The following is a 7,138-nucleotide window of genomic DNA, read 5'->3' as shown; positions in this document are numbered from 1 at the left end:
GCAGCAGTACCAGATGGGAGACACAGACGGGCTGAGATCACACGCAACTATTTCTGAGTAAGTAAGGAGACACAGCCAGTTACTGTAAGTGAGTGACGGTGTTTAATTAGCATAGCACACCGCCACAACATGAAGGGCTTAACATTCCAGGCCAAAATGAAATGCAGATTACAAAGGCGAAATGGGTTACATCACCCATTTCGCTGTACCATGTGATGGCTGGCATTACTTCCTGTACCCACGCGCAGCACTGCTGCGTTCCCTGGGCACACTGTCCTCACTGGCAGTCTGTCCTGTGGCAGCATTGTGCCGGTCACTGTACTCTGTTATAGGGGGCGTGATGCTACTGTGGCTAGTTGCCTCTTCACTATCCCCCCATCACCTGCACGTGTAGTGGCTACCTGGTTTGTCTGTAGCACTTCCAGTGCACTGGTCACTGTAACCAGCCCCCTTGCCACGTCACTGCTGCAGTGGGCCATCTCATCCTGCATGGCCACCGAGCGCCTGCAGAGCAAAGAGGTGGCAGTGGAGAAGCGGTTCACCGCCTTAGTGTAGTTGTCCAGTTTCTGTCTCTCCCTGGGCCTCGCCAAATGGTCCTCATCCATTTTGCTGCACAGCAGCCTCACTGCCTCGGACATGTCCCTCATGCCCTCAGCCACAGTATTGTTCATGCTACTGATGCCCTTCTCGATTCGCAGCATGTGCCCATTCATTGGTACCATCTGCCGCTGGACTGACCTTATTGCTTTGCCTTGCAGGCACTGCACAATTGAGCATGTTCCCCTCAAGAGTGCCAAATACACTCTGATCCTCGCCCTGTGAAGCTGGACTGGCTGCCCTTGCCCTGCGGTATCTGGCACCTGTGTGGGCACGCTCAGTGGGGGACTGTGTGCCTGCACCGTTGGCATCCTCTGCCACCGTGGACTGTTGACCTCCCATGCTGTCCTCCTCGGACTCCTCCATCTGCTGGAGGCTAGCCACTGCATGCCTCCTGGCTGTCGGTGCTGGTGGCGGTGATGGTGGCGGTGGTGATGCTGGTGGTGATGGTGACGGTGGTGGTGGTGGTTTTGGTGGTGGTAGTTGTGGTGGTGGGGTGGTGTGCTCTGCAGTCGACAGGACCTCCTCCTCCTGTGTTTTCTCTCTCCTGGGTGCCTTTCCTGTGCTCCCCTCTGCAGCCCTGCGCGATGGCTCGCCTGTGGAGACAGAATGTACATTTGCTCACTTGTCAGGCAGCATTTGCGTAATAATAAATGTCATGACAGCCAATCAAACTGACTGTCCTCTGCTTGCTAATTGCTGATGTGTGTCACATGCCTTTGGGTTCAGTGAACTGACTGTTATGATATGTGTTACTTCTCACTACATCTCCCATAAGGCATTGCTGGTTTTTAGTAAAACATGTACCCGAGTGGGATTCATAATGCCTCATTGGGGATTGGGGATTGGGGTTGGAGAGTGGGGGGGCACAGCATGCAGTGCATGCATTGTACCTTGTTTGTTGCCAGCTCTGGCTGAGTTGTCTGCATCCCCCAATCCCACTCACACTCTCCGGCTGGAGGGTGGACTCCACCAGGAGATCCAGGGCAGTTGGAGCAGGTGCTGTGTTTCTCCCTCCACCTGTCCGGTTGGCTTGCTTCTTTCTCTCTGCCAGCCTCGCCTTTGCACACTTCCTGAGGTCATACCAGCATTTCTTTAGGTCCTCAATGGAGAGCTGGGTCACTCCAATGGCATTAATCCTTTCCTGGATGGCCAGCCATATCTGCCTCTTCTGGAATTCATACATGTGCAGAGAATGTTTCCCAAAAAGTTTGTCATGGTCCTTTGTGACCTCCTCAATAAGGACCTCCAGCTCCCTCTCACTAAATGTATGTTTCCTCCTGCGTTCAGCTGCCTCCTTTTCCCTCTCCTGGTTGTCCATATCTGCTCTGTGTTCTCAGCAAAAACTTAGAAGAGTTGCTCCTAGGTTGTTTGCTGTGCTCCCTGCCTCTCAAACAGCTTCAGTATCAGTGCAGCTGCATGGGTTTGACCACTTCCTGGTTGTGAGGTCATGAAGCACAGGATTGGATGATTCGACAATTACCGATTTTTTGAAATACCGATTCGCTAATTACCGAATCTGTATTGAAGAATCGGTAATACCGATTCGGTAACGGGGAATCGGTAATTATTTTTACCGATTGTTTCGGAATCGCTAATTATTACCGATTATTACCAATACGGTAATTTTTACAGATTTTTTTCCTACATCGGAAATACCGAGTTCTTAATAGCGAATCGGTAAAATTCGCTATTAAGGACTCAGTATTTCTTAATTACCTACAACTGGCCCTAGATTGAGAATTTTTATTTTTAATTTAAATTCATCATTATCCAAAGTATTTTGAAGAGTACAAAAGTTGCTGTTTTCATGTGTTATGTAAGCAAAATGTACTGCTATTCAGTCAGAAGGTGTGATACAATGCACATAGAGGCTGATATATTAAGTCTCAAATATAGGGGCATAGTTATCAACATTTCACACAACGCAGCAAGCCACCGATGACACACCCATGTAATGCCTCCCTAGGGCAGAGTAATGCAAGGCAACAGGGTTACACAAGGTGGCCTTGTGGGGCTTGGTAAATGTCATCCTAGGATTTGCGTAACCATTGCGCCCCTTTCCGTTTCAAGATAAATATGGGCCATAGTATTTATGGACAAAGCAGAATATTGGTTTGGTTTTGCACACTTATTTCTCAACATGCAGAGGAATGTGAAGGTTGCCAGTATTTTTTGTGACAAACCTTTGTAATATATCCCAACTTTCTTTTTTTGAAGAACTTTGCATTGTGGATGAAGCACTGATGCAAGATTAACTCTTATGTAGACAAATATTCAAGAGAGAAAGAGATAATTGCATCTTAACCAAGACAAACAAGAATCTACCCTATTATTTTTGTTGACAATCGATTGACAGGAGAAAAAAAAGGAATTTTTCCTTCTTCTTCTTTCAAACGCAAATATAAATTTTGCTTAAAAGTATACACAAAATGATATTTTCAACTTCCAGATCAGGTCCTCTCTGAACCGGAACACAAGAAACCTAGGACTGGTTTTGCCCTGATTAGGGGTCATCAGCCAGGTATAGCCTGGTCCAAGTGACATTGCGCATGGGACCTGTGTCTGTCAGATGTGTGTCAATACGTCCAGAAGGGTATACAGTGTTGGACAAGAAGCTCATATCAATGGAATGGGATTCTTTGATGAAGGCATTCCGAGTGCAGGAAGAGGTGAATGACAGTGAGCAGTGACTTTGCACCCCGACTACTGTCCTAAAGAACACACCTATTGATGGGTCTTTATACCCTCAGCCCTACGCCCTCTTTACTCTGTCTACAACACTTAGGGCCAGATGTAGGTAGCCCATTACCGGTCGGTAACGGCCAAAATTACCGAATTTCGGTATTAGGCATCTGAGATGTAGGGGCCATATTTAAGTATTCGGTAATTTACTGAATCAGTGATTTAAGGAAATGATAAATTACCGAATTCTTAAAATACCGCTTTGGTGAATTACCGAATCCTTAATGTAGGGAGCACTCAAGTGAGTGCATTTGTCATTTAAGGATTCGTTATTTACCACCAAATAAAAGTTCTTGGTAAATACCGAATACCTTTAAAAAAGCAATTATTTGCTAGGGGCATATGTATGAGAGGTGTGGCTCAAACTTGCACTATGCATCATGGTACATGTGTGATGTAAACCCGAAAGTCAGATATGTGAAGACACACAAAGTTACTGTGCATGGCTATGAATGGTGTTTGAAATCTGAAGTAATGCAACATAGTGCAAAGTGCTGTGGTGCATTACTGTGTGCAATAGTGGTGTTCAATGGGCATTGTGTGAGTGTATCCATACAACTCCCATGGTTTATGATGCATGTCATCTATACCAAACCAGGTAACCTCGGAATGTGTCAAATAAATATGCCTCCCCAGGTGATGTGTAACAAGGATAGATAACTTAGGTCATCCAAGTCACTTCCACTACATTTGGTGGCATGCATAAGTAGAGGAATTTGCCTCTAGGATTGTTTATGTCCAGGGAGGTGTCCCTTCTTGCACTAAAAAAATCCTGCATGCAATGCAGGCAAGCTTGTACTATGGTGGAAGGGCACCTGTGTTTGTGCTAGGTACCCCATTGTGTGCCAGGCAGGGTGAAAGGACAGGGCTGTGCCAAATAGCCTAAATGCTGTTCATTCCTGCAGTTTGCCATTGACTCAGTGCAATTCAGCCAGGTGACCTGTTGTGTTGCACTATTCCACTTAGCAAAATATCTGACCCAGAGTGTTGTGTGCACAAAGTGGGAACAATGTACTGCAACGTGTAGACGATTATTTTCCTTTACATTATTCCCTCACTAATCATGCAATGGCAGTAGCAACAGAACATTTGTGTGTAGTATTGTGTCATCTCACACTGTGTTAATGGACGGATCCAGATCATCTGCACTGGTTAATGAATCAAGACACAAATCATGTGCTGCATAAGACACGTCAATATGAGTACAAAGGGTACAAAATAAATAAGTGTGAGATGAGTGTCTCTTCAATGGCGTCCCTAGTCTCTATGGGCCCGATTCACAGAATGAACTTAAGACTCAATCCTAAACTTACTACTGTTTTGGTATTCACAGATTGTACTTACTACTTTTGGTATTCACATGAATGAACTTACTACTTTTGGCATTCACAGAATGCACTTACTACTTTTGGTATTCACAGAATGAACTTACTCATTTCGGTATTCACAGAAGTTAGGACTCCTAACTTTAGGACTCCTAAATGCCTTCTGTGAATACCGAAATGCCTAAAATTACGATTTTTCTCAATTTAGTAGTAGTAAAGTTAGGACTACTAACTTTAGGATGCCTAAATGCCTTCTGTGAATACCGAAAGTCTTAAAATTAGGATTTTTCTCAATTTAGTAGTAGTAAAGTTAGGACTCCTAACTTTAGGACTCCTAAATGCCTTCTGTGAATACCGAAAGTCCTAAAATTACGATTTTCTCAATTTAGTAGTAGTAAAGTTAGGACTACTAAGTTTAGGGCGTCTAAATGCCTTCTGTGAATACCGAAAGTCTTAAAATTAGGATTTTTCTCAATTTAGTAGTAGTAAAGTTACTACTAAATTGAGAAAAATCCTAATTTTAAGACTTTCCATATTCACAGAAGGCATTTAGGAGTCCTAAAGTTAGGAGTCCTAACTTTACTACTACTAAATAGAGAAAAATCCTAATTTTAACACTTTCGGTATTCACAGAAGGCATTTAGGAGTCCTAAAGTTAGGAGTGAATACCAAAAGTAGTAAATGCAATCTGTGAATACCAAAACAGTAGTAAGTTTAGGATTGAGTCTTAAGTTCATTCTGTGAATCGGGCCCAAAATCAGTTAAAGTTCAAATAAGTCCTTTGTTTATAAGCAAGTGTGTTACACATGGGAGTATACTTGTAAGGGGACCTAAGATTCTGGAGCAACACTGGAAGTAGGCAAGCTTGTTTCATATGTATATTCCATTTCTTTATTCAAAGAAAATCATTGTTCCAAAATATAACAGTATCCAATCGTCAGCCTACGAGTTTCGTCCTCACTTGAACGTTATCAGGGCTGGGAAAACAGGATAAGTGCACATATCAGGAAGGAGACATTACATACACATAGGTATCAAGCCACATTGATAACCAATGTAAAGATCACCAGGTTTATAGTGTAAAATGACCACATTCCCAGCATATGAATCCATCAATTTTAAACTCATCAAGTCATACACAATGCTGTCAAACTTTACATACACAAGTAATTGAAATAGAATAAAATACAACCAGGAAAAAGTATCACAGTGTAGTCAGGATACCAATCTCAAAATTCACTTGCTACATCAATGATGACAAAATCAAGGCATATTAGTACATAATCCACTGCAAGTTACAATCATACACATATATGTGAACACCTAAAGTATTGTGTCCAAGTCTGTAGGAGAAAGCTACTTGTAGCAATATCAGTGTGTCGCACATGAAGATGACCCACACTGCAAGACCTATGTGTCAATCCAAGTGCACCATGACTACTTGTCTGACAAAAAGTATTAGCTGAAGGCTGGCAACAAATTATATATCCAGCCATGTTACATAGTGGAAATGCACTACACGTATGCAGCAAATTCTAATGTCAAAGTCACTGAACAATTCTGTGTTTGTCATGTATGCAAGCAACATCAGAGGTTTCCAAAGGACATGTGTATATGTGAGTGTCGAACATGTTGGCACTGTCACAACCTATCTAGGGATGAACATATGGCAGAAAATCATATCACTAGTTTATCACTTTGCACATGTAGCGAGTGCACATAACCTTGAGAGCTGAAGAACCTTTCAAAATATCTATCATAGTAACTTACTGCCTAAACATGAAAGTCAGCATGTAGTAGAGTCCAAAGTAGCAGGGCATGGTCAACATTTGCAATGATACGGAGAACTGGAAGAGACATGTCTAAACCAAAGGTCAACTGTATAGATAACACATATTGTCAAATACTGTATGAAATGGGTATAAGTCCTTCAGTGCACATTACACACATGTATAGGAATGTGTCTGGAATAATTTGCATTTTCATTAACAGTTGTTTTTTCTCTACTTTCAGCCGACCAAGGATATGGTCTGTAGCCATGGCTCATGGCCCTAATCGTACATCCCCAGGTGGAGCCAGAAAGACACTACAACCATGAACTCATCAAGACCAGGAATGTGGTAGAACATTCATTTTGTGCACACAACACCGGGTTCTGCTACATATCAGGGAGAAGATTTCTATACTCGCCCCTATGAAGTGAAAAATGTTACCTGTATGTGCCATCCTCAAAAACATATGTGTGAGAACGAATGTCCCATGGGACTTGGAGCCTGAAGAGACTGAGCCAATAGAGGAGGAGGTTGATGGAGGAGAGAACCACCACACAATAGCCTGTCAGTACTGACGCAACCGCATTGTGTTAGGTTTCTTTTCTAAAATGATCAGAACTGATGGACAAATTGACTGCAATTTTCTGAAACATTCAACATGAGAATAACTGTCTTCTCACTCATTGTGTTGCGTTTTAT

The 7,138-nt window shown here is 42.9% G+C and overlaps 1 pseudogene; it reads right to left on the bottom strand.

Annotated features, from left to right (window-relative positions):
- Positions 1-225: 225 nt before the first annotated feature.
- Positions 226-1,918, bottom strand: LOC147692708 (uncharacterized; annotated as a pseudogene).
- Between the last annotated feature and the right edge of the window lie 5,220 nt (positions 1,919-7,138).

Source organism: Lissotriton vulgaris, chromosome 9 (genome assembly GCF_964263255.1).
Source record: "Lissotriton vulgaris chromosome 9, aLisVul1.2, whole genome shotgun sequence".
NCBI classification, from domain to species: domain Eukaryota; kingdom Metazoa; phylum Chordata; class Amphibia; order Caudata; family Salamandridae; genus Lissotriton; species Lissotriton vulgaris.
The sequence above is the reverse complement of the archived record's forward strand: the minus strand, read 5'-3'. Positions and strand labels throughout refer to the sequence as shown.